The 27,130-nt window shown below is 38.5% G+C and overlaps 1 protein-coding gene and 1 long non-coding RNA gene across 3 annotated transcripts in view; one reads left to right on the top strand and one right to left on the bottom strand.

The window, feature by feature from the left end:
• Positions 1–27,130, bottom strand: part of iglon5 (IgLON family member 5) — a 111,576-nt gene that overhangs the window by 42,618 nt on the left and 41,828 nt on the right. The gene's annotated exons all lie outside the window — the stretch shown is intronic.
• Positions 1–27,130, top strand: part of LOC112450758 — a 91,884-nt gene that overhangs the window by 25,812 nt on the left and 38,942 nt on the right. The gene's annotated exons all lie outside the window — the stretch shown is intronic.

Raw genomic sequence — 27,130 nt, 5'->3', positions numbered from 1 at the left:
TCATTTCTCAACATAAAATGATCATAGTTTCTTAGTTTCTCTTTATATTGATTTTATTGCTGCTTGATCATTTTGTGTAAGTTTACAACGTCGTTAATAAACAACTATTCTGCATTTTGCCTGAAATTTTTAAAAATTAGTTCTTAGCTATAAAAACTAAATCATAAAAAAAGAGTTTGCTACTGTTTATTGGTCCGTCAAGTATGCACAGTGTTTTAACAGACAATAATTTAGCATTAAATCAAAGACTGTTAGACTTGGTGTTTTCTTGTATTTAATAATGCCAGCTAACACTACAACTTGCTCTCTTGCCCCTTTGCCAACTAAACCTTATAAGGAACTCTGGCCAACCTTGGGTTCAACTTTACTGAACATTTGAATAATAATTTTTTTTTTACAAATCTTTTCCAACAGAGCTTTAAATCTGCCAAAGTTATAACCTCAATGATGACATCTAAGCCTGACCTTGGGATTCAGAACAGCAATGGAAAAATATCCAAATTACAGTTTTATTCTAAATTGTTGAATTTTTCTAATTGACTTTTGAATTGTCTACTAACAAACTGTTTGAACCCATCCAGTCTGCTTTAATTGCTATTACTCAACCAAAACTGCCCCTGTAAGGGCTCAAAATTAGCTTTTGATGGCTTTGTAGTAACAAAATTTATATTGATTTTATTGCTGCTTGAGTTGAGTGCAGCTTTTTTCTTTTTTTTATTTCACCACTGATCATTAAATTCAACTGGAACATGTGAAGACTTTTCAGGTTCGGCTCTTCAGTGGTTAGAGGTGTTTTTGAGAGGAGTCCCCATTCCTGTGGTTAAGAAAACTGTACATCCATGATCAGCCCTAAGCCCTTGGTAGTTTTCACTCTATATATCTGCCCTTGACCAAATTATACATCATCACTGAATACATTTACATTTTTATACTGATGACGGGGATATGTATCAGCATACGTTGTGGTGGTTAGCGCAGTTGCATAACAACATAAAAATCTGTGGTGTAAATATTGGCTTCATGGATCTTTTATGTACAATTTGCATACTTTGTTCATGCCTGTATAGATTTTCTTTTCCTCCTTTAAGTTCATTCAGGAGTGAGTGAAAGCTTGTTGTGTGTCTTTGATGGACTTGCAACCATTCCAGGTTTTGCACCTTCAGCCCACACCTTGATCAAGTTGTGGTTTTAGCATCTTTGGGTTTGTTTGTTTTTTGTGTTTGTGTGTGTGATGCAGACCTTCATATGCTCAGGTCTTATCAAATCATTCAAAATGTCAATAATCTGCCTAGTTATGTGTCTGACTTATCAATCAGTCCATCTCTAATTTTGCTTAGCATAAAAAACATCAATGTTTGGGTGTATATGTTCATGGCTACAGATAGGAATTAAACTTGTAACAATAAAGACTAGTCAGAGAGTCTGTTGGTTATCCTGAGCTCAGGTGGCAACACCAGGTGAGCATGTTTGATTTACTCCACCAAACCTTTAAATCAAACATCATTAAAAGATAAATAAAGATAATTCTGTAAATACTGGGTCATCAAAAGGAATGTATTCAATGTTTTTTGTTTGACTGTCCCTATGGGGTCAGCACATCCTGAGGTAACACTGAATGATTTATGAATTCTGGGAGATCTAACATTCTCAAAAACCATTGCTCAACACTATTTATGTTAACCTCTAAAGAACGCTATGTATAGTACCAATGGGCATATAGGTTAATTGTGCTTACTCAAGGGTGTCCCAGCTGTGGTGCCCTTGAAAGATCTACCATTGTACATTTTAAGGCCAATCCCTTGCCCCAAAACTTTCCTCTCTCCCCTGTTTGCCATATTTACTCAGCCCCCCTCTCTTTCTCCTGTCTCCATCACCTCGGCCAACAAACTGCCTCGTCATCAGAATAATCATTTTCCCCTGACAACGCCGGTTACTTTCAGAGCCCCGGGTGAAAGCTGCTCTCCAACTCAGAGACCACAAGTTTAGGTTCTCTGTTAGTAGTCAAAGTTTTAGCAAAACCAGCAAACATCACCTTCATACTAGCTGATACAGTTTAGGTGGTGGTGACATTTACAAGAAATTATTTGTGACACAGCAAGGAGGAGGAAAATCCCCAGTCTTAGGCTTGTGTTTTGTTTGTGTTTCTTTTTCTATTTTGAAGTTCATGTTCAGGGAAACAACACAAAACACTTAGCATATTTGAAATTATATCTGTTCTCCCTGGTGTTGCATAATTTTATGTGAAGCTGCTGCGTTCAGTTAAAATCTCACTCCTATTGTGTGTTCCAAATTAAAACACTATCAACCTTTATAAATTATTATACCTAATTCCAAATATGTTTCTGCTGTTTGTTTGACTGCCATTTAGAGGCAGAGTGAGTGTGTGTGTGCGTGTGTAGGGTACACAATATTATAGGATGCAATTCTTTAGAATGCTATGGGTAGGCATTAGATAATGTAAAAAGGTGCACTCTATGTAAGTACACTTTAAGAATCAAATTAAATGCATGTAGCAGTTTTATTACAGAGAAGGTGCTCTTAATAAGTATACAAAGTATTGTTGTATAATCTAAATGAGACAGAGGAATAGAAATGAAGATGAGGTTGCCTCTTTTTTGCCCATCTTTTGCAGATAAAACAAACCCACAAAGAGCCAGTTTGTAGGATGGAGTATAGGGTATATAACTGGCTGCAATTGCTGAAATTTGAAATCGTTTCATTGACAAACTAAAAAAGCTAAATGGACAAATGAAAACACCCAGAACAAAAGAAAAAAGTGTAAAACACAAAAACACCTGCAAAACTGTGCAGTGCAGCGTTTCAATGTTTTGTAGGTGTTGACAAAAAATAAAAAAATAACAGCTTCAGTGATAATATGAGTCACTTTTAAAGTATAGAAAACCAATAAATCCACATTTAGAAAACTGGAAGCAGTGACTGTATAGAAAGTACCAATGCTCACTGATTTTGCATTAAAATCCTGAATGGACAACAAGCAAGGAGTTTAAAGAAATACAATAGACTTTGTAATCCCCCCACTAAGCTGACAAATGTCTATTTCTTCAGAATATTTATCTCCATATCCCTTCTTGATAAAATGTACTCCAATTATGAAAGACGTGACTACTTAATTTTCTCTCTGTCTCAATATTAACACATCACACTCTTCAGATGCTCATACATTGTCACTCCTATCTCTGTCTACCAGGAGAATAAATGAACCACCAAATAAGTTTTTGCTTCAACTTTTTTTTCCAATTCATCTCTCATCACTGCTTTTTCCCTCACTCTTTCTCCCTCCGTCGTTTTCTCATTCTGCATCATTCCCTGGGTAGGCGGCAGTGCGGGGGAAACTGACAGCCATCATTGCATCGTTTGTCGGCTCAGCTGCTAATCTGCATGGCGTTAATAATTGATTGAGGGCTGCAACCAGAGATCTATGATGGACTCTCTCCCCTCCATCTCCCTCACTCTTATTTGTTCCGCCTTTATTCTTTTGCCTCCAAACATACTCCCACTGCACTACCCCCATGTTATCTAAATCATTTTTTAACATTTTTCTTTTTCTTCTCCTTTTGATAATTAACTAAACCAAACTGCAGCCTCTCTTACACACAAACACACTCTTTCCCCTCCTCTACTTCAATGTAAACCCTTTAAACGTCTGTTTCAGCTTTTAATCCACCTGTTCAGTTTTTCAAATGAACCTTTTTCAAGTTGTTCAGCTGTCGCCACATCATGAGGGGCCTTTATGAATCCTTTCTGCAGCAACAACAGAACGGTGCTCTGAATGCTTTGTCAATGCCTCCCCACATGTCCCTTCATCAGCAGTACCATATTAGGCATATATAGGAGAGCACGTGTACTCACACACACACACATACACACACAACTTTTTATTTGACAACATAATCCTGCCATGCTGCTGTCTGTGATTTATGAGACTTAGTTAAAAAGATGTAAAGGTTTTCTCTGCCCCTTTCTGACTTTGTCCCTTTCTTTATACCTCTAAGGGTTGTGTGTGTCTGTGTGAGTCTGTTATGAGGGATGTAGCAAAATGAGGTGCACATTGAGTCAAGTCAATTGAAAACCTCTGTGATTTCTGACCACAACAAAGAACCACAGCGTTCATCACTCACTTGCTTACAGCCTGAGTACAAATGGATGAAAGCAGGCACACAGACAAAAAAGAAGAAAAATAAATCTAATAACATGCATATAAAATACACACACACACTGTTGTGTGTCGCTCCCTTCAGGGGAAACTGCATTGACATTCATAGTTTAATTTTTCTGAGATTTATCTCATACTGAATTATCAGAGCTGCTTGCTTAACACAAACTCTTACACTAAAAGTAACGTCATTACTAGACATTTTTGTCCTCATAATACTGTATGTAAACATAAATAATACACAAACCCACACAGACTCCAATGCTCAGTATTAAAAACTTTGCTCTTTTTTTGTATAGAAGTTCCTAATCATTTGTAAACCCCTCCCAAAAAAACAAACCCTAACCCTAAGAAAACAAAGGTTTGAGACATTAAAGTAAAGTTTAGTTATTTTTGAAGTGATGTTCTGTAAAATAGCACAAATAGTACCTTATCAGCCATGACATCAGTCACAGAGCACAGAGAATAGAGGAAGAGGTAGAAGTCTTTGACCAGGCTAAACTAGTGACCAGCCAGACGAGGGCCTAATTTTTGCCTTTATAACAATTCTTTCTCAAAAACAATATACCGGTGTAAAAGAATGCTACATTACCTAATATTAAACCTCTACACTTTTGCTTGACACCATTTGTTTAGTTTGTTGCTGGTTTTTCAACCGAACAACTTTACGATGCAAATGTGTGCTGAGCATAGATCGTGCTGAGAGGCTGCTGAACGTATCAGTCTGCCTGATCAGCTCATCAATATTAAAGCTTATTCAACTCCTTGAAGACTGATTCATTCAGTATTCAGTTCTTTCACAGAGATAGAGTTGTTTATTTAAGCCTAAAAAACAATAACAAATGGACCATCATTTGGTTAGCCTTGCTTGGATGAAGGGTTCTCTCATTTTTGTGTTCTAATACTACCTGACAAAACATTACATCAAAAATGGCCAGACTAAATCTTTAATAATGTATGTGAATGTTTCTTATTACATTTACATTTTTCTGGAAAGTCTCAAATTTCACAATTACTTTTTACATAACTAAAATAATTAAATGAGTCCTTTCTTTCTAAGCAACCTTGTTACACAGTGATTTCTGAGCTACGTTTTTAATGACCTTCATGTTTATTTAAGGCTTCTGGATTCTGGTCTGAACTCTAGCTAGACCTAAACAAAATATATTTCTCTTTTTATCATTTCTGACCATTTTAGGTGCAACTTTAACACCACAGTCTCAGTGGATTTTCAAATGCTACCCCAAATTAAATGTTGTTTCAGGCTGCCAGTTGCTTTTTGTCTCCAGAATATTAATGAAGTGGTCTTTTCTCATGTAACCATTTACTATGACAGGGTAGCACAACCCAGTGACTGACAAAGAAAGCCCAAAGCATTACATTTCCCATCACTCTGCTCTACTGTGGGGATGGTTCTTAGAGTTGAATGCTTCTCCTTTCTCATGCTAACAGAAATCCAAGTCTCTGCATCCAGACAACTCTATTTTTGTCTCATGTGTGCCCAGAACTAATGAGTGGTGAGCTTCTGCAAAGGCTAAGCAAGCTTTTGTCTGCCTGTCTTGGTGAAGTGGAGTCCTTCTATATTGGCATCAGTTTAAGCAGTTTTACTCTCAGTAATCGTGAAGCACTGTGTTGCAGAAGAGTCTTAGCTCTAAAGGAAGTTTTATTGCATCTAAAAATAACAGTTTGGTTTTTATGCCTGTTTATATAACTCTTTGAACTATTTAAATAAAAAAACATATATGAAGACCTAATTTTAGCTAAAAGTATTGCTATAACTGCTTGTCGTTATGCATATTTCCATTTTTGGATGCTGATTCTTTGTTGTTAAATACCTAGCATTTATTGAAGGAAAACATATCATCTTCTGCTTTTAAAGCCAGAGTTTTAAATTAATATCATCTTATGATGAATATGGATGGAGTTATAGTCGTTCTGGTCAAACCTTGTAAATAATGTTATGCAGGATCTCACACCATAGTGCAAGATCTTGTGAGATCAGTTAGCAGTTGAAGTATTAGTTGTGAATGACTCTCAGCTACTAACAAACCAAATATAGCTCAATATCTGAAAAACAGATTTAATGAAAGCTATTTTTCTGTTGGCTATAGTAAACTAGCTATTAGTCAGATATCTTAACTTGAGGTGACTCCATAGGTTACTGAGATGTAAATAAACATCCAATGTTATTTTTCCTGAAAGTTGTATAGCTGGAAAACTTGCTGATTTATAGACATTTTTGTGTTTCTTAAGGACAGTAGTTGGTCAAGTTGGTCGCCTGTGGCAACCAACTTGAATGGGGTTGACTCCAAAAGTTAATAAGGTACATCCAGTAATAATTTTCTGAGAGTTCGGATAAATGCAGTCTATTGGTTCATGAGATGTTTTGGTAACACTAGAGACCAACAACACAAAAGCACACATACACAAACACAAGCAAAAACATTATCACTTTTTGCAGAAGGCAATAATAAAATTATTCATTAAAAAGCAAATGTTAAACACTTTGTCACTTTTTATTTGTTTGACTGTTTGGTAAAATAATATCTTCTTTGGTCAATATTAAGACATTATTGCTGAAATATTTTAATATCTAGTTCTATTAAATCAGAACTTGATGCTTTTTTATAAAAAAATAAAAACTATTCTTATTTAAAATACAATTAAATAAAAAACAGTTTAACTTGCTGCTGTACATTCTACAATTATAAGTTATAATTTATTTAGTGTCTGGGGGTCTAGGTTAAATATAATTTAGCATCTCTGTTCTGTTTATTTTGCCTGCTTTACAGCGGATACTTAAAAGCAAAAATGGGAGTTCAGGCTGGGGATTTGTTTTTGCCCTAGGGCCCCCGGCAGGTTAATAAAGCTTTGGTGTTATCCTAGCCTATAAACATAAAATGTCCTTTGAGCTGCAGTCTGTTACAGCTGCACAATCAATCTCATCTGTTCATATAGATGCCATATAGGTGCAGTCAGCACACACATATTTTACTCACACATCTTTACCCTGCAGACACATCAATTCATAATGATGACTTCAGGCAGCCATCCATAGCAACGTAAACACATTTAGAGGAATCTAAGCAGCAGGAGACATAGTGATGTTTATTTGTAAAAGTGTGTTTTTTTCTGTGCATGCAGGATTGAGTGTGTGTGTGTTGGAGTGTGATGCACACAGGGGTTTGGCTGGGACTAGGCTTTTGGCAGTAGCCAATCTGCCCAGGCTGTTAGTCACGACGCTGTGACAACCCTGCTCCCAGGAACAGCATGGGCCATTAAGGTGCAGAAGCCGGAGGATGACCACAGAGAAAAGCACACATGAACACACAACGCAATACTGATACACATAAACACAATAAAGTGTGACATCACTTGAGAAAAACAGTACCTATTCTTCGCTGCCGTGGTGGTTAAAGTGAATTGAGAAATAGAAACACACAAACACACACCACTCCCATCAGCTTCCACAAGGGGAACCAGTGTGGGAAGAAGCAGCCAAAAGGGAATGATCTATTCAATTACTTAATTAAATTCTGAACCCCCAGTGGCTCGGGAGACTCAGGAGAAGTCTAATTGAGAGGATGAAATCCTTGCTACAACCTTAGTGTTGCTATGCATCCTCCTGACCCTTTCCACAATGTGTTACTTAGGCCAAGAGGGACAGCGTTGGCCCAGGCCACAAGATATGATCTACAGGTAAGACAAAGTCAGTGCAAGAAGGGTCAGTACTGGATGAATCAATGAGATAAGTAGATTAGGGCCGATTTCTGCTTCTATGGACTTAACTTTGAACCTGAGGTGGGGCAGCAAAAAAACAAAATTGTAAATGGTCAAGCTCTTAGGTTGGATACACAGAATGCTACTGCATAAGAGACTCGCTGTCTTGACTTGAATAGTGTTGATCTATAGATGTAATAAAAGGAGCTGAGAAATAATCAGTGTCCCAGAGAGCTGAGTGTTTTCTACGTCACTATGGTGAGATGCTTCCTACCTGTGGAGGGAAAAGTTGTTTCCGTTAAGGGCATTAAAGGAGGTTTTCTTAATTTATTTATTTTACTGGGTTTTAATTAAATTTTAATCAAGAGATAATTTTCCCTTACCAAAACCATTTAGGAGAAACTGATAGATAGAGCTGAATAGAAGGTAAAAAGGGAGTGCCATGGTTGTGATAGATTAGATGTTTAAACCCTGCAGAAAGCCCATCACTAGTGTCTGGTTAAAATTTAATCGCTCAGTTGATTCCCAACGACACTGCCAGCTCTTAGAAAAAAAGATGAAGCCATCTCACTATAAAGGTGAAACTCTCCAATGTGGTTTGCTTCCACTCATCTGAAGATATGTCTCTAATGCTCTAAGAGACAAAGGTCTCAAGGAAAAATATTACCAATATTGTTACTTTAACTTCAGGTCAAAAAGAGATAAGTCTTTTAGAATGTATTTATGCCAAGAGAATGAATATAATTAATGCAATAGTTTCCCTCTGGAGCCCACATATTATTGTTGATAATGTCACCACCTCACGAACAGCCAACACCTTCGCTTGGCCACCAAAAATGACCCGACCTTTAAACAAAGCCCGGTGCTCAATACGACTTTATTACTTTATTGACTTCACTGGCTTAGTACTGCCAGAGCCGCACAGTATACATTTCATCCTGAATGTCAGACTGCTGATGTCACAGTTGACCGGGAAGTTGGACCCATCTTCATGAAACCACGAAGGCATGTAATCATCTAACCTCTGTAGCTTAGCTCTACTCTCTGCACTTTATAAGATGCTTGTTGGGTTGGGCAGTCTCTCTGCATCCTTGCCTGAAGCCCGACTACAGAATCACATTCTTCTCACTGATGTGCTGCAATAAATGAAAACACCCCCAGTAATTATATGATCATATTCACGCAGCAACTCACAGAGTGGCGACGGCTAGCAGTGAGATGGGTACTTACATTTCAGCTGAGTGTTTCCTGCCGATGCAGCTGACTATTACTATTATCACTTTCCTTGCTAGGCAGGATAGCAGCAAAGAAACACATAAAGTGAAAATGTCACAGCAGTTTTAGTGGTTACAAAGAGGTTTGAAGAGAGAGAGTGGTAAGAAGCTTCTGAGCATAGGGCAGAGTGTGTTTCTGACATGGTGTGTGACGAGGGGCATCGCACCGACCCTTGCTCATGAATAAGACATGAGCTGAAAGGGCTGCTGGGGCGCCCACTGTCCATTTGCCATTTGCACGCTTGGCCAAAGCCATGGTGGACTGGTGAGGGAATTTTGTATAGAGTTGCTCTAGGAGTACGCTACAGAGTACACAGAGGAGACTGCATCATGCAGCTGTGTTATTTGTAAATTAAGGTTTTGAGGTCCACTAACCTGCTTTAATTAATTACTGGTTTTCCTGATTGCATGGGCAGAAACAGAAAGTCAATTTGATTGTATTTTTGAGGTGAAAGCATCTGTGATTCTCATTAGTATGGCAATGGTCTACATCTTAGTATATGGCTATAACACAAAATACTATTTGTTCCTGTTTAATATCAGGATGGTGACAACCAGCTTAGACTCACATAAAAGAAAATAAATGGCTGCAGGGTTAGATTTAGTGATGCTATGCAGTATATTCCCGGTACTTTGGACACAGATATGTGGTTTAATCATCTCTGAAGTTGGCCTTGAGCTTACAAATTAATGTCCTTCAACGATTTCCAATAACAACTGGCATCTTGCTGTCACACTACTTGCAATTTCATAAGAAAAAAGATTGCTGAATGTTGCATGGAAATTTGAATGTTGCGGTAGCTTTTAGAACTGAAATAAAAATCAAATAAATATGGATGTTTTGTTTCCTTATTTCAGGTTGCCCAAACCAGAAAAGGTAAAGGACTTTCATCATTAAAGCGTTCAAATTTACACCCAAGAGACGTCAAACTAGCATCGATCCACTATCCTCCTTCCTGTTTTTTTTTCTACTTTTCCACTCAACCAAGGCAGATTGGAATCAATAGAAAATCAAGGAAACGGCTTGAAAATAAGTTGTTCGTGAAATGTTCCAGACTGAACTTTTACTTCAAAGGGACCCTCTGAAACAGGGTTAGCGGCAGGCACACCAGTCACAAGAACTTTGAAGCCTGGGTCTTTGGATGTGAAGCAGCAAATTGAGGTGAAGAGTCAGAGGGAGGCTGCTGGCAGCTTAGATGGAGGATAAGAGGTCAAAAACACTACAGATGAATGGGACAAATAGGTGTGCTGCTGTTAACACAACCTGACACCAGTACAGAAAGGCTAAGCCTTGTTCAACATAGCTGTTTCTGACTATTCGTTCGACAACAGGGATGAGGGTTTTCAGCTTGCTCTTCTGACAGCTTTATAATGAGCAGAAACACAGCACTCTAAGAAAAAGCCTCTGTATTTTTTGTTGAGTTATGATTGAAATCTACACTATTTTTGTACAAGAGTGTGAATCCTGCCTCCTCTCCTCAAGGTTTACTCAAATTTCAACAGCCAATACTGAGGAAACAGCACTTAACCTCTAAACAATGACATTTTTTTTATGTTTTAAATACACCTTGCAGTAAAAACACAAGTATTTCAAGAGGCAGTTGGATAGTTCAAGAGAAGTGTTAACCACTGACCTTGTGACTTTGTTAGCAGAGTAACATGTCAGATCCTATAGTCACTATAACACTATACCAAACAAATTAGGCAATAAACAAGGCGAAGGACGGGATGCACCTGAAGCTGAAAGCCTAAACAACAACAACTTTGGCTGGACATTCAGAGGAGAAGCAGCCGTGGCCCTATACTAAAATATTCCTTATATAATGACATGCTGAAATTAAATAGAAGACTATTTGTAGGATCTTTTAATGCTGATTGGTTTTGGTCTTGACAAGCCTGTAGAAAACAAATCAGAATGTAACACAGTCTGCTAACCAAACAACCCTTGGGTTATTTAACCTTCAGGCTTTTAAACCAACACATAAAAAAGACAAGTATTGCTCAGTGAGTAAGCAGTAGATAGGAAAGAAATAGAGTTCAGACTTTTCATCGGATGTCAGAAATAACATTTCACTGTTTTACAACACAAGATGACATAAACATAAATAAAAAAAACTATACACAGACATTTTTTAGGCATTTATTACGTAACTGATACATATTTAATGAGAACAAACTACATGGCTGCTACATGCTCAAAGAAGAGGACTTAAGAGTTGTACAAAATGGGTGTTCATATCAGACAGCTTTTAATTAGATCTGAGTAGGAAACATCTAGAGAACCGGGAGTTAGCTCAGCAGGGACTTGGCTTAGCCAAGCTTCTGTGCAAAGGAAAAAGATGAAACATGTCAAGAAACAATTGGGAAAAAAAGAGAATAAAAACTCTGGTGATAATTGGGAACAAGTTGGAGAAGGGTAAACTTCTATTGGAGGATTGATGGAGTGGGTGGAGGTGTAAGACAATCAACTGTTGGAGAGAGACCTTTGGCACAGTCTGTAATTAAAAGTGATAAAATGAGAGTCTTCAGAGTGCAGCATGTAATAGAAGAGGGAAGTGGACAGGAATAGATTGAAGCATGGAGGCACACAGGTAGGGGGTGGCAACAGTGATGTTGGGGATGTGGCGTTGTAATTGGCTGGCAGGCATTCTGGCTGAGCTGATCTCTGCACTCTGTGGCAGTTTGGTGTTTGTGTGCAAGTGTTTGTGTGTGCGTGTGCGGGCACAAGAGGAGATAGAATTGATCATCAGATTTGTTCATTCCCGTGGAAAGTCTTGAAGCCGGGTAAGGTACCAAGGGTCAGAAGAATTGGGCTTGTCTAAGTCCGATCGAGGGAGAACAAAGGTAAACAAGGGATACATGAAGCAAAGGAAAGAAAAAATATATAAATAAAAGCGGTGTGAAGATGAAACATCGAGAGGAGAAAAACTAAAAGAGCACAGAAAGACAGTGAAACATAGACTCACGGGAGGATTAGGAGCTGAATGCAATGGGAAAAAAAGAAAGAAAAAAAAAGAAAAACTAATTTACAGAGGCCAGTCAGAGGCATCTTCAAAGTTTTGGAGTCGATCACAGAATTTCAAATTGGCCTGCCAGATTCCAGCTAACTCATTCATGGTTCACTGAAGGAGCAAGATATCTCTCTCCATTCAGGTAGCTCAGACAGTAAAGACATATCGTGTATTTACAGAAAAAAGCATGTTTAAGTCCAGTCTTTCTTGTCTAATTATTACTCTAAATCGCTCAATGTTGTTGACATTCTTAAGGTAGGAGGGCTGGTAGGAGCTTTAAACCTTTTCCAAAAAGGAGTTTATAGCATAGCTAACTGTGTGACAAAGACAGAGGTGTACAGCCACAATATAAAGAAAAATAAAGAGAATACTATTTATTCTCCGACTTAACATTGGCCACATATCTATCTATCTATCTATCTATCTATCTATCTATCTATCTATCTATCTATCTATCTATCTATCTATCTATCTATCTATCTATCTATCTATCTATCTATCTATCTATCTATCTATCTATCTATCTATCTATCTATCTATCTATCTATCTATCTATCTATAGACATCTTTCATAAACCAATACATCCTACACTTGACCTTGTAAATCATCTGTGAAAAGAGCAAACCTTTTGTTCCATTGGCACCAAGTAAAAAAAGGGTTGTTTATGAACTTTCTATCTTTCTATATGTAAGTTTTATTTTGCCAAAAGAAAACTTTTAAAATGCATGGATGCCATGGGATTGTGCATGCATATGCCAGTCACAGTCATTTTGAAGAAAATAAAAGTTTAGAAAGAGAAAAGAATTTCAATGAGTGGAGAAAAAAAAGAACAAATAAGATAGGTGAAGGAAAGTGATACTGCAAGTTTAAGTCAAAGCAAGCGAGAGCAGCTGAATAATAGGAAAAAAAAAGCTAAAAGCTAAGATGTGTGTCTTAGATGAGTGTCACAGTCACATTGCAACAATCTCTAGAGAGAAAGTGAAGTGAGGAGAGAGAAGACGATGGTGATGAAGAGTTATATTAATATTGTACTAAGTCAAGCAATACTCAGGTGCAAAATGGCCTTCAGTTTCTTCACCAGTACTATTGCCAAGATATCAGCCTGTCCCCTTCCAGCAGTTTCTCCACAACACAAACAGACACTCATATTCAGAGAGAGAGAGAAAACTTTTCCTGCGGCAGATAATCAAGCCTCAGTTGCATGGTGCTGCATATGTAATGTGTTTTTCAATGCTTGGGGTTATATTTCAGGACTGAAGGATTCTAAAGCACTTACATAGCCTTGGTCACTCCGCTGTCAAGATTATAGGTAAGACATTGATAAATCTTCCATGAAACCAGCTCAAAAGTGAGCAGAATAATTCTGTAAACCCAGAGGGAGGAGGGAAAAGACTGGTTAGAGAATTTCAATTGGAAAGTGAGAGGCCAGAAAGTGACACTGACAGAAAAGAGCAACAAAATGTTTGTCTCTTGACACCCTTGACCTACATGTCAGGCCTTCAAGGAGGAGCCATTCCCTGTCTGCCTGTTCCCATGAGAACACATATTGACAGCGGATACTTTGATGTTAATTTCACATCTTTGAAGACCTTAAATAAACTACTTTGGCTAAATGATAAGCAAAACCCCAAAACGCAGAAAAATACAGATCATAAGAAATAATAAATTTAAGGCTTGAGAGAAAGGATGAGGAAAAAAATTAGTTGCTTTTTTGACGCAGTGTTTTGAAGTGAACACTTTGTGTAAACCAGCCCCTATAAAAAACCTCCCTTATGTACCCCAAATCTTTACCACCTCCCCAACCCAGTCCTTCAAAACTCCCCCTGCCCGCCCCCTGGAGGCCATTCATACTTCCTGTATATTTCCCTGTTTCAGTGCCAGAAACTAGAGCATGTTGCTATAGAAACAGCCTTGTATAAGAGGGGTGGGGGAAAATCTCTGCAGCATTGCTCAACTTGGATGAGTGTTTTGTATGTGTGAGTGTGTTCATGTGTGTATAGAGACTTCATGAATGACTCCGTAATCAGGCAGTTGTGAAGACAGGATGCTGTGTGTTTCCTAATTTGTCTATGAGACAGAAAGATGGTAAAAAAGAAGATGTGTGAATAATAAATATCTTTAAATATGCATTTTAAAGAAAAGTCAGATTCTAACTGTTTATCTTTCCTTTTTGCATGCTATGTATTTCCAGTTGTGTCCAACCGCACACTTTTCAGTGTGCTGCAACTGAACTAATTTCCTGTCCATAAACGTGTAGCATTAATGTAAATGAGACGGGATATTTGATTAGTGACATCACTTACATTTGCTGGATGCATGGCAGGTCCATTACACACCCCAGCCCAGTTAAAGCTTCTCAGCCAATCCTAGGATTGCTGTGCTGGAATTGAATCTGTTCAATTTGTTCCTGTATTCCGAAGACCTAAACGGTCTTTACTGTTGGCAGGCCCCTTCCCCCCAACCTCTCTGGCTCAGCCCCTCTGGTGGTTGAGGTGACATATTGTATTAGACCATCAGATGGAGGTTACAGAGCCTTGGTCTGCACCCTCCCCGATTCTCATTCAGGCCCATACTTGGCTTCCTTGCTTCTCCAGCCGCTCGGCTGCCTGGCAGCCCCCATTCTCTATTGATCCCACAATCTCATCAAGCATGTTTCCTGAAGATGCAATTTCCACCACATCAACACACAGGGCCGAAGCACTTTGTTCTAGTCGCAGCCGCCGTGTCATTGATCTAGTTTGCCGCCTTCTCACTGGCTGCCAGTCCCCTCCTCAGAGTTCTGCCATCATTGCTCTGCTGCCAACATCACCTCCAGCAACCCCACATCAAAACAGCCACTCCCCACTCTGCGACACCATTCGAAACAAACCTCTCCGCCCTTTCTCCGACTCTGTGAACATCCACTCTCTGTTCAATTTCCACTGCTGCTCACATCTGTGCCTGAAGAGGGTTCATAGGAGCAGGGAACCAATGTGCACCTAGATACACATGCAATGCTTTTAAAAACACACAAAATGTGCATGCAGGCACACTTCACACACATACACGCAAACACAAGTGCTGTCATTTGACCTCCATCAAAGCTGTGGCAGCAAAGGCCATGAGAGACTCCATGGGGATGTGGATGGGTTTCCTTATTCTGAAAAACTAAAAAATGCCAAAGAAAACGGAGTCACACTAGATCAAACCTTTACTCATACATAAATACATCAGCAGCTGCTATAATCTTCTTTAAATTTATACTGTAATATAAAAAAACAGCACAGACATAAACATCAAATGTACATTTGTTTTATATAACATCATTATTCCATCTAATGTTTCTTACACAAAGTTATTTACACTCCCACATAAATTGTCACCCAATAACAAACAGAAACATTCACAAACTTCATCCGCTCGTCTTTCAGTAGTGAGGTCATGGCGATCTAAGCCAAAACCTCAGGCCCTCTGAGACGTTGTTCAATTCCTTCCTTCCCCTCCTCTTATTCTTATGTCTCCTCCTTCTCACCCCACTGTAATCGGCTTCTATTTTCCTTCACATAATCTCGTCGCAAATGCGTTTTAGATATGACTAACACATCCTTCCGTCCATTCCCCTTTCCCTCTTTTTTTGCCTTCTGTCTCTAATTACCGAGGCAATCACATTTACCAGTTCTCCTTTGCTTGTTTATCCCTCCCTGCAACTGTTTGAATATTGAAATTGCTTTATTTCTTTACATTCTTGAGAAAAAAGGAATATGTACGACTCAATTTCCAGGAATTTAATTGAGTGGGTCATGGGCTTTAGCATGGATTATTAAAATAAGAAACAAAACTTGTTGACAACAGGAACTACAAACTCTACATGCTTGTGCTGTCCCCTCAGCCTGCTCCATGCCCTCCATCACTTTCATTCATTCTTACATCAGCACCAATATGGGTTGTCAGAATCATCTGTCACAAAAATTATGAGCAGGAAGATAGGGCAAAGATTTCAGTGCAAGTGGCCTTTCAGGCATCAATGTCAGTGTTTATTTTCAGTGCCCACAAATACATTACCTTGAGTGAAACCATGAAAACAAGGTGGCACAAACATTAAAGCTAATGAGAGCTCAAGCACATACCAAATATTTTTAGGTATACGCAAGACAGATGGATGTGTTTCACGTCTTTCTGATTTAACTGCTACAACTGGATGCCACTTTACTAATGATGTTAAACACAAGACTAGACAGATTCCTAAATCCTTTCTGGCCTTTAACAATGTCAACTTGTACATCAAAACACAGCTGAGTTAAATATTACATCACAGGGAAGAAAGAGATATTGGTAAATATCTGCTTTGCCTTGGAGAACAATGTATTATCTGCACTAACTGTCCAGTAAAGGGCACTTAATATCATTGTTGCTTTGATGAAATGGAGTAACAAAGCACCAAACTGCGTCCAGTTTATAATTTGAGAATAATCAACCATAATGTTTGCATAGATGGCCCATGATCAAAGACTGGCATGGTTGACACAATTTGCAATCAGCAAAAGAACTCGTCTGGAAGTCGGCCTGATTACTCAGCGGGGAGTAATGACATTTCTGAGTGCAAATAATCACATGTTGAGCGCCACTTTTCTTGCCAGAGGTGAATCATACAAGACATATATATCACAGTAATTTAAAAAAACACCTAATGACTGCTTTTCTCAGACTGCTTTCCATTTACATCCTATTACCTGGTAGTAGAAGTGACAAAACACAAGTGGGTTCTGTTTCCAAGAATGCATTGACCTTGTTTCACCTTGCTTATGAAACAGAAATTAGAAAGCCTCCACTGTCTGACCGATCCTTCCAAGTGTCTCGTTGCTGTGCTCCTCTTGGTTTTAATCAGTTAAAGGATGGGACTTGCTGGCCTGTCTAAGGTAATCAACATCAGGGGCCATAAAGCGATGCTAATTGAATGCTCCTCATTGTCATGCACAAGGAGTATCTTTCCTCACTCCCTTCTTTCTCTACCAATCGTTCTCTTTCCACTCTGACTCTTTCACTCCCTTTTCTCTTGTATGCCTCTCATACAAGTCCCTTGGAGACCCTCCATTGCCGGCACTGGCTTTTCCCACTGACAGCTCTAAGAAAACAAGCCTTGTCTAAAGTGGATGTGGGAGCTGCTGTGAGAGTTTGACCCTTGTTAGGATTCAAATTTGGGAAGAGGGGGTGTTGAAAAGGGGAAAGGAATTGGAGGGAATGGACAGAACTCTCTCAAGAAGCCGACATGAACCTAAAAAATGTTTGTTTTGAATGTAGCAAGTACCAAAAAAAGATTCTAAAGATTTATTGATACAGTAGTTTTAAGAATTCTAGTTCGACTTTGCTGAAATAGAGAAACAACTTACTGTTTAAAGTGTTCTTACCTTGCTTTGGCCTCTCTCTCAGACCCACGCTGTAAATACCCATAGAAACAAGAAGGGACCGTGACTGAGCACATTGGCCAGAAACAAAGGCTTTGTAGATGAAAGAAATTAGAGTTACATCACGTATCACAATAAGATGGTGCATCAGTGACTCACGTCAAAGCATGTATTGTGGGAGGATATATTTTTTTGTTTTAGACATAATTTGACAAATTCATGTAGTTGCATAACAATTTATTTTAACCTGAACAAGTGGAATTGCTCATACTTGGACCACTATCTCTTCCATATATGGAAGCAATCTACACTGAGGCTCTCTTCCTCTGGCTACCACAGAAAGGGTATGTCATATGGGAAGGCAACCACGTCATTTCCCAAAAATGACTTCACAAAGCCAAACCATCAAGTGCAGAACTAACAGAGAGAGCACAAAACACACAACTGGGAACCTGAATGTGTGTGTCAAACAGTGGCTCAAGCAGCCAGACCATTACATGCCGCTGACAATTGATTTTCTTTTATGTGTGCCCATTTTCACCTGGAAATGCAACAACACTGTAATCGCTCCTCACACCAACGCCACCCACAGGCCCGCCCTCCCAGGCAGCTGCTGCTCAGGCTGCCATCTGGAGAGAAGCTGACCACTGGTTATCAGCCCCTGGCTCATCACACAGCTGGCACTGTGGCACAGAAAGGGGGATGGGGGAGGGGGTGGCAGAGGCAAACGAGAGAGAAGCTAATGAAAAAGGGGCAGAGATGTATTTGTAGTCTGATAAAGGAACTTGTGGGTATAAAAAAAATCTATGAAAAATGAGGACAAATATGAAGAAGTGCTTTAATATGATTGGGAATTTACTGACGATGGCACAAACCATGACAATGATGGACAATTAGCTTTGAAAATGTGAAAAGAAGGGAAATTTTAAAAGAGGTAAAACAAAAAGACAAAAGAATAAAATCAAGGAAAAATAGGAGATAATCAGAGAAATTTTAGAGTTTGGAGTAGGGCATTTGGACCTGAACCAACATGTTTGTCCTTTATGCCTCACAAATTCTCTCTCAGTTGCATCGTTGTAGCAGCTATTGATCTTTAAAAGACAAACACACTCATTTCGGTCTGGGGAGATGGTCCATTTTTACCTTCATTGATTATGTTGGTGTTTTCTCATTCTTTCATTCATTCTCTTTTCAAGGAAAGGGGAGATTTTTATGTATAACATCTTTAGCATTCCTAGCTACACTTGCATTTGTTGAAGGACTGTGGTAAGCTCAAGGGATAGCCTCTTGGGTCTTCTCTCCTCCCCTTCCTGTAATGAGACTTCATGTTACTGAGTCACTATGTCAGTCAGCTTGCTCAGTTAGGTAGTGTGTCTGTCAGGCAGCCTGTGTGAATTGGAGAATGGGTCATGCGGGTTAAATGGTACACAGACCACTGTATATCTTCACAACATTGTGCAAAGTGTTTTACACTGATGCCCATTTATAATAAAAAACACCTCATCAACATGCCTTTGTTTATCAGTCTGAGGGCCTTTTTTCTGTCGAGTGGTAAGGACAGATGGAACTCAAATTTCAATGAAAGCTAGAAATAAATGTCTTCTACTTTAACTTTTTTATATCTTCCTCATTGTTACCCAACAAATATTTAGATCTAGATACTGTTGGAATGATTGCCCAACATAATAAAACCTAGTTTCACTTATGCAGAATTTATTAATTAGATCAGTCAGTAAGACAGACAAGAAATTATCTGTTTCATATGTTTAGCCAGTCTTATTTCCATGATTCAATCATCCATCTTGGCTCTAAATTGGTACTCTAGCGCCGGGGTCTCCTACTGGGCCCGCAGCTGTGAAAGCATGTTGAGGATCTGTGGGACAGGGAATCTCAGAAGATAAGGTTAGTCAGAGCCAGGTGTGGTCCAACTTTCTCCTGAGAATCTAAATGGCTTGCTCATTTCCTCTCCACTCCTGGCTTTAATGATCTAATTCAACTGGTTATTTGAATAATAACCCACACTGCCTGTTTCAATTTAGTTCTTAAGTCTTGAAGACATTTCCTAATGAGATGATAATTAAACAGTACCTGAAGTTGCTAACCCTCAAGAAGAGAGACGTTATCTCATTTCTTAGTTAGAGTAGATGAACGAGATGCTGTTGTCACTGCCTGAGCTCTCGCCTGTTTTAGAGGCAAGGAGTAAACACACTTGGTGAAAGACAGGCAAACCAGCCTGATTAAATCAGAATAATTTTGTGCTAGTCCCAATTGTCTCTTTGTTCCAGTTTGCTTCCTTTCTAGAGTGCCTCTGATGAGGAAGAGGGGGAAACAAGAGAAGCAGAAGCAGCTTTCTTCTTCTTCCCTCTAAAGAGATTATAAGTGCCTGTGAAATAACTTCAAGGAAAACGCATGGAATTCTCTTTTTTTCACTTCATATCAGCTTGCGACCATGAGCTTGAGACAGCTCCCAGGGAGACAAAATGGCTTCAGACATCTTGCCACACACAGAGTTGAAGCCAACACTGAGCCAGCCTTGTTTAAGCCTGTTCCCCCAGCCACCATAACCATCTGGATGGTCTAATAGCTTGTTAGCCTGATTCCAGTGGACTGGTCCTGCAGACGGGTGTAGTGAGTAGAGTTGACTGGCAAAGGCAAAGGTCAGAACATAAGACAGGGTTTGACCGCTAAGCAGCCACAGAGATGATTTACAGTGATCCTTTAATTAGTGCATTCAAGCGTGTTAATACTCTTGCTATGCAGTCCAGAGCTGAATTATTACACATGCACTGCTAGATAGGCAATACTGATGAACTGCACTCTTGATTTATATGATGTGTAAAAGGGTTTTATGTGCTATTTTAGGTCCAAAAAATTGACGTTTCATGATGCCTGCTCCTTGCCTCTGATACTGCTTGTTTCCTAGATGATCAGTCCACTAAGCCTTTCTCACCATGCTAACAGTCTCCCCTGTGAATTGCTTCTTCAATCCAGAGTAATAGATGCAATTTCACATGTGCTAAAAATTTCACCTGTGTATATATGTGTTTTCTGCTCACTCAAATCTTTTAAAGTCCGTTGTATCGCTTACTACCCATTCTCTCCGTCCCGAGACACTCATTTCTGCTCGGTGGAAGTTCTAATGAGTTTTTGGCACAGCTTGGGCTGATGCAGGAGGCGTGGATATTAAAAAAGACTTTGATGCCAGGTGGTGAATAGCTCTGTGGAAAAAGTACTGGGATTGTCCTCAGAAGAAAACCATCCAGCTGTATAAACAAATGAAATTTAATGACTTACTGTCTAGTTTAGCATCTCAAATAAAATAGGCACTGAAGTGGGAGGCTAATTTTATAATAAAAGTACTTTGCACCTAGTGGGTGTTTTTTTTCTTTCTCCTAGGTGGGAATAATCAGTTGAAATATTTTGTCATGATATGAAAATCCAAAATATGTTTTAATTTGACTTTTCCATAAACCATAGACACACCCAATTTTACGACAGTTAATTCAAACAGAACTCTTTTTAAAATAAAGTTTGTGTTAACAATAACCGTCCCCCCCCAAAAAAAAAATATTGTCATTTAAACAATGAAGCTGTTTTAAAAGAAACTAACTAATGTTCAAAACTGGTTCAGTATTCAGTGATCAGTTCTTGTGTGCAATAATGTTTTATCATTAGACTGTTACAAACTTAGCAAAGAAAGATAAACAAAATATCTTTTCTATACTTTATCAGATTTCTCTAAATACAAATGAAATTTAATTGTTAAAGGTGGTATCTCACTGGGTTGTGAGTAGTTGGCATATAGCACTCATAAGGAAGTCTCCAGAGTGTCTCATGATGTTTGCTGTGGTTCTCAATTTCCTTGCATGAGTCCCAAAGGTACACAGTCATGTTAAGTTTTGAAGATGTTTAAAAAATTACTTTAACTAATTTTCTCCCATAGTAGACACAGAGTCAACGCAGGGGTCTCAAATCCACATGAATTTGTTTCATGTAATCTCCAGCAGAGTCCTAAATGTGGAGGCAGCTTTCATGGGAGGCACAAAGTTGAGGTGGGTATTATATGGGCAGAGTTGGACACAAAATAATGGGCACGGCCAAGAATGCAGTTTTGCAAGCAGTGCACACAAAAATAGGCTGTTATTTTCAAAATCTGGCTGTTTAAAACCCAGCCATCACTGGTCACTTGATAGAAAACAATTCTGTGTGACAGCAATGGAAAATCTGTCTATTTTCTCAGAATTTTCCTGTACTTTTGAATCGCCAACTAGTCTCCAACAGTTGCAGTCCAGTGAAATACCACCTTAAGCAGCTAATGGTTTCTGGCTGCTGCCACTGTGTGTGTTGAAAGCTCATTATGCCTATTAACAATTTTCTGCTGTAAAGTTGTTCTGTGGTTTAACATATCAGCATCAGATCAGAACACAAAAACATCTTGCAGTGTTGATTTCAGTAAGAGAAGATGCCCATAGTTCACTGCCATCATTGTTGAGGTACTGCCTTTAGTCCATCTGTCTCTTGTTTGGGCACTCCATGCTTTAGTTTTCCCCCATAAATTAAAACCACATTTAACTCAATCCAAAAAAATGTCTTCTTTTTTAACTAGAGCCAAGAAGTTGTCCTCAAAAGTGGTAACATCTGACAGTGGATTCAATCCCTTTGCTTTGCTTTAGAATAGTTTTGTTAAAGGTTCATTGAAGCAGTGGGAAATAAATCTTTGAGCTGTGTAATAATGCAGATTGTTACTATAGTAAATGCATGAACAAGGTTCATGAGTTTTATTTATGCATAATTTATAAAAGAGTTATATTAGTAACACTCCTATTTTTAAAGGATGCATGTGCAAGATTTTAACATTTGAACCAAATAAAATCATTAATAAATTCTACTATGCAAATTGAAACCTCTTAGCTATACCAACATTAATAAATGTGTGCATACACTGTACGTTTCTGTAAGTCATCTCCTAACCAAGACAGTTTTTTTACTTTAACTCTAAGTGTATTTTAGTGAACTGACATTTGTTGGTGCAATATGCAGTTCTGATTTTCATTCTACATTTGTTATCATTCTGTGTTCTGTTTTATTGGAGAATGTTGTTGCTGTTCTTTTGGCTGCTCCCTTCTTTAGGGGTTGCCACAGTGAGCAAAGTTGCACAAAAGATTTGGCAATTGCTTTATGCCAGATGCTCTTCCTGCTGCAACCTAAGCTCAAATCTGCAGCCCCAGGATTACGAGACCGTGGCACTGACCACCAAGCTACTGCAGCCCTTTTATAGGAGAGTGTGAATGCTATTTTTAAAGTGTGATTAAGTATATAGATTTGACAGTAACTGCCTCTCTTTTACATTTCTTAAAGTTCTACGTTTTCAGCCTATTATATTGTCAAAGTGTCCTTTTGCAACACATACAACCAAAGAAAACTCTAACTAGCAGGCTGAGACCTAGCATGGCAGTTCTACAGAGAGCAAATCTTTTATCTAAACAAGCCCACATTTTCAGCTTGGAGGAATGATGACAAAAAAATAAAAAAATAAAAATGAAATATTGCTACCTTACTATGTGAAAATCTGAGCCAGACTTTCTTGGCAAACCTTTATACATTTTTCATGCAGGTCCACCCTAAACACCAAAGTTTCTCTTTCTTGTGAGTTAGTTATATATTCTATTCATTTTACTGCTTTTGTTCTCATTTACTATTTGTTTAGGTTTAGACCGCACCTTGGTGACTTTTTTCACAAATTGATGAGTAAAACCCCAGGATATCTTGGCTGATAAACCTTTAAACTATACATATCAATAATCTGTAGAAAAATAATGATTACAGTTTACTTTTATAACTTGCCTGAATATGAGCTGAAAACTCTAACAGAAAACTTTTATAGAATCAAAAAACCTTTCAACAACATATTTTTGCAGAATGGGAGTTACAATAAAAAAGTATGCATTTTGTTGCATAAACTTTCATTTAGAATGTAGACCTGTTTTATAAAGTTATTCATCATAAGTCAAAATTATACTGCAAAACTGGTAACCATTACAGTAGATTATTACCACTTTTACATAATTATTAGCCAGTTTGTAAGAAAATTCATTGATAAAATGCACATGATGGGAATCACCATAGTTATAATGGGGATTTCCTATACAGCAAAGAAATGGATTAGTTGGACATAAATCTTGACACAACAGTCTTTTTGTATGCAGATGAACTCTTGTCAGAACCAAAGAAAAAGGGATATTGCTAATTATAGTTATTAAATGCATGTCTGTCAGTATCAGCCTGCTAGGAGGCAAATATGATGGGCTTACTGACTTATACAGGGAAACCACTTAATTTGCTAATTATGTGAACAATCCAGGAAACTTATAGAGCTTCTAGAAAACATGCATCCTGAAGGGAGATGCTGTGTCCCTCACTGTCACAAAAAGGGTCTTGAGCTGGCTTTTAGCACATCACAGTGCCACGTCAAGTCACAGTTGTGAAGTTTTAATGTCATTCAGAACAGAATGTCAAGTGTTATTTTCATTTTATGGAAGCATAAAAATGCATGGTGGCACACCACTCACTGTGAGGACCTGGAAAAAAAAAACCTTGTCAATATGAGCGACAGCCGGCAAGCTCGGGCCAACGCATGATTGAACTCCATAAACCACCTTCTGGGCAAAGGGTCAAAAGAGACTGAGACCCTGACAGAATTCTTCAAGTCAAGTCAGGCTCGTAACTCATAACTAAGTATAATTTAAGAAAGACAATAAAGGCTGCAGCTGAAAATAGCAGCTAATGAAACGTGCCCTGCAGCTGTGTTGTGGAGGAAGCAACAAAGTGATGCTAAAGTGATCAGACGTTTGATGAGCTGAGATTTAAAATAGAAGGGAAGTAGGAGAAAAATGCCACTCGTTTTATGCCTGTCTCACCCTTTCATGGTGTATTTCTCTAACACATGCAGACATACTGGTACATACAACCCTTTGCTCATATTGACCAACTAAAGCAGACCCCAAAGTTGCCCTTGGTGCCCTCCCTCTGAGGGGACTATTACACCCAATGATCTGTGACCTCCTATTTGCCACTCTATGTCACAGCTTGTCTTATCAAAGATATGCAAAGATGCGTTTTTCTAGCGGCTACAGTCAAATCAGAAAAATCAAAATATCTGAACTGACTCAAATGTTGTGTCTTAAACGACTCTTGCAAATCATTTTCTGTTTTGAATGCAATCACTCTTTTTAACGCAAGAGTGTAATTTCAAATACAACATGATAATAATATTTAAAACATGTTTCTATATGCATGTACCCGACTAATTAATAATCTCAGCACAAGAGGTGCAGAAACCTCCTTTCAGTGCTGCTGGGTAACAGCGAAGGAAAACTAACACAGCTATTAGACTGTCTCATAGTTGTGAATGTTTTATATTGTTCTTTTCCTGCTGTCTTTCATGTCCATCATTGCACCATCACTCTAAATGTGGCACTCGACATGCATGTAAATTAGCTAATTCACTACTGCTTCTTATTTCCCCCCAGACTCATTTGTGAGGCCTGGCGTCTGCTGAACACAAGCTGGATGCACACCAGCAGGTTCACAGTCAATTAAACAAAACACAATGCTACGGTGATGAATAGAAAGCCAATGGATCTGACAATAATTTGCGACCTTGTAACATCATGAGTGGAAGTTTGCTTCTGAAACGATCCACAATGTTGTTAATGCTGAAAAGAAAAAGCAGAATCAGAAAGTGAAAGCGAGATCCCACTGTGCTGCTAGCATCAGCATTCAAATTGTGTAACAGCAAGCGAGTTATGAAAAGCCTGTGTGCATGTGGGTGTTCTGCTTTTAGTCAAGTGCAAACATTTTAGCCTTAAGAGGGAGACCTGCCAGAGTCCACTGCCAATATGAATGCACTATCAACACCCACACTATTCCCAGTAAGTCAAACCCACACCTCATACATATAAACAGTGCAAACACACACACCAAACAAGCTCTCTACATACATTTACATTTGCATATAATTACATGCTCTCATGTGCATTTTAACAGGTTTCCACATTGTACAAATATGTAAACTTGCAGAATGATGAGGCAGGCTAATGAAGCTGTTACAACACAGGGTACTAGAGGCAGTATTAAGTTTCTCTGAGTTAAAAATTGTACCATGGAGGCCCATTGCATCACCCAAAGACAGAATTGATGCTACATGAGAGTCTAATAGCTGAGTTCTCAGTAAACACTTGGTCCACTGAGTTTTACCTACATATTTGACTAATTCTTACATCGAAATTAGATGAAGATTAGACTCAACTGAAAACAGATGGACAAACCAACCAACACTACCAAAAATGTAGCCTCCTTGAAGGAGGTATTTAGAAAAGCAAAGTATTAAAAATCATTGCTTTTCTCAGAGAAAAGACAATTCCAACCTTTTCAGTCAAACTGAACAGTTCTCAAATTAAAGATACAGCTTTGAACTTTATGTATGTATATATTTATTATTTAATTGTGATTCATATGGTTTGGAGAGTTTTCTTGAATTATTCAGTCTCCACTAAAACATTTACTGCTTTCTGCTCTGACAATGTCAAAACAAACCTTTACTTGTAATTTTTTTTTGTAAATACAGAGAGACAAGATTTTTTTTTTTAGATAAATCTGATTAAAACAATAACCTAATATAAAATTAGAACACTGCAGTCATTCTCTAAACTAACAGCATCACGCACAGGTCACTTGCAAGATGTACAACATGGAAAAATGATCAACCATATTGCTCATTAATGAGGATGATTCGATCACGTGTGCACTTTGTTGTTCACCAGCTGTAGAAATGAAGGTCACCACGACATAATGAACTAAACACCAAAACCTCTCACACTGTCACAGTGTTAAGCAGGCAATCTTGCTGGTCTCCATTACAGATTGCCTCATTGCTGATTAATTAAGCTCATTTTGCTAATTGAAAGTCACCCCTCACCCCAATGTTCTGCTATGACACTGAGGGCAGAGAGGAAAGACTCTGGCCATCCCACTCTGGAGGGGTGAGCCACTGATTTGCTACACTTTATTAAATCAACAAGTGGCCGGTACATTTTACTCATCATACTTCCTCAAGTTCCTTCCCTCCTTCCCTCTCTCATAGGTTCAAACTGCTTCCATCACTTGCTATTAGTGCTGTGAGTGACAGCCAGCCCACACTGGCTGCCCTGGGAGCATTTGGTGTAACAAGCCAATTAACTAATTAAGTCCTCGTTTGAAAGCCTAACCAGGAACATGGACACTCATTTGTTAGAATAAACGGGAACTGTTTTTTTTATATGTCTGAATAGCTCGGTTGCATGTGTTTCTGCACAGAGGTCAACTAATGAAAAACAAAATACAGTCTACACAAGTTTCTGCCGATAGACACCTCCTCTTGTATGCATGAAGCAAAGAAGCAAAGACAGTGCAATATGGAGATTCATTTATTCTAATGATATCGCTGACATTAGCAAAGTACAGGAATGGATCAGACCTGTCTTATTATAGTCAAAGCGAGGAAAACTAAGCCCTTTGGTTTGTAACAGAAT

The sequence above is a fragment of the Kryptolebias marmoratus genome, linkage group LG16 (genome assembly GCF_001649575.2).
Source record: "Kryptolebias marmoratus isolate JLee-2015 linkage group LG16, ASM164957v2, whole genome shotgun sequence".
In the NCBI taxonomy this organism is placed as follows: Eukaryota; Metazoa; Chordata; class Actinopteri; order Cyprinodontiformes; family Rivulidae; genus Kryptolebias; species Kryptolebias marmoratus.
Note: the sequence above shows the minus strand (reverse complement) of the source record. Positions and strands in the feature narration are given on the sequence as shown.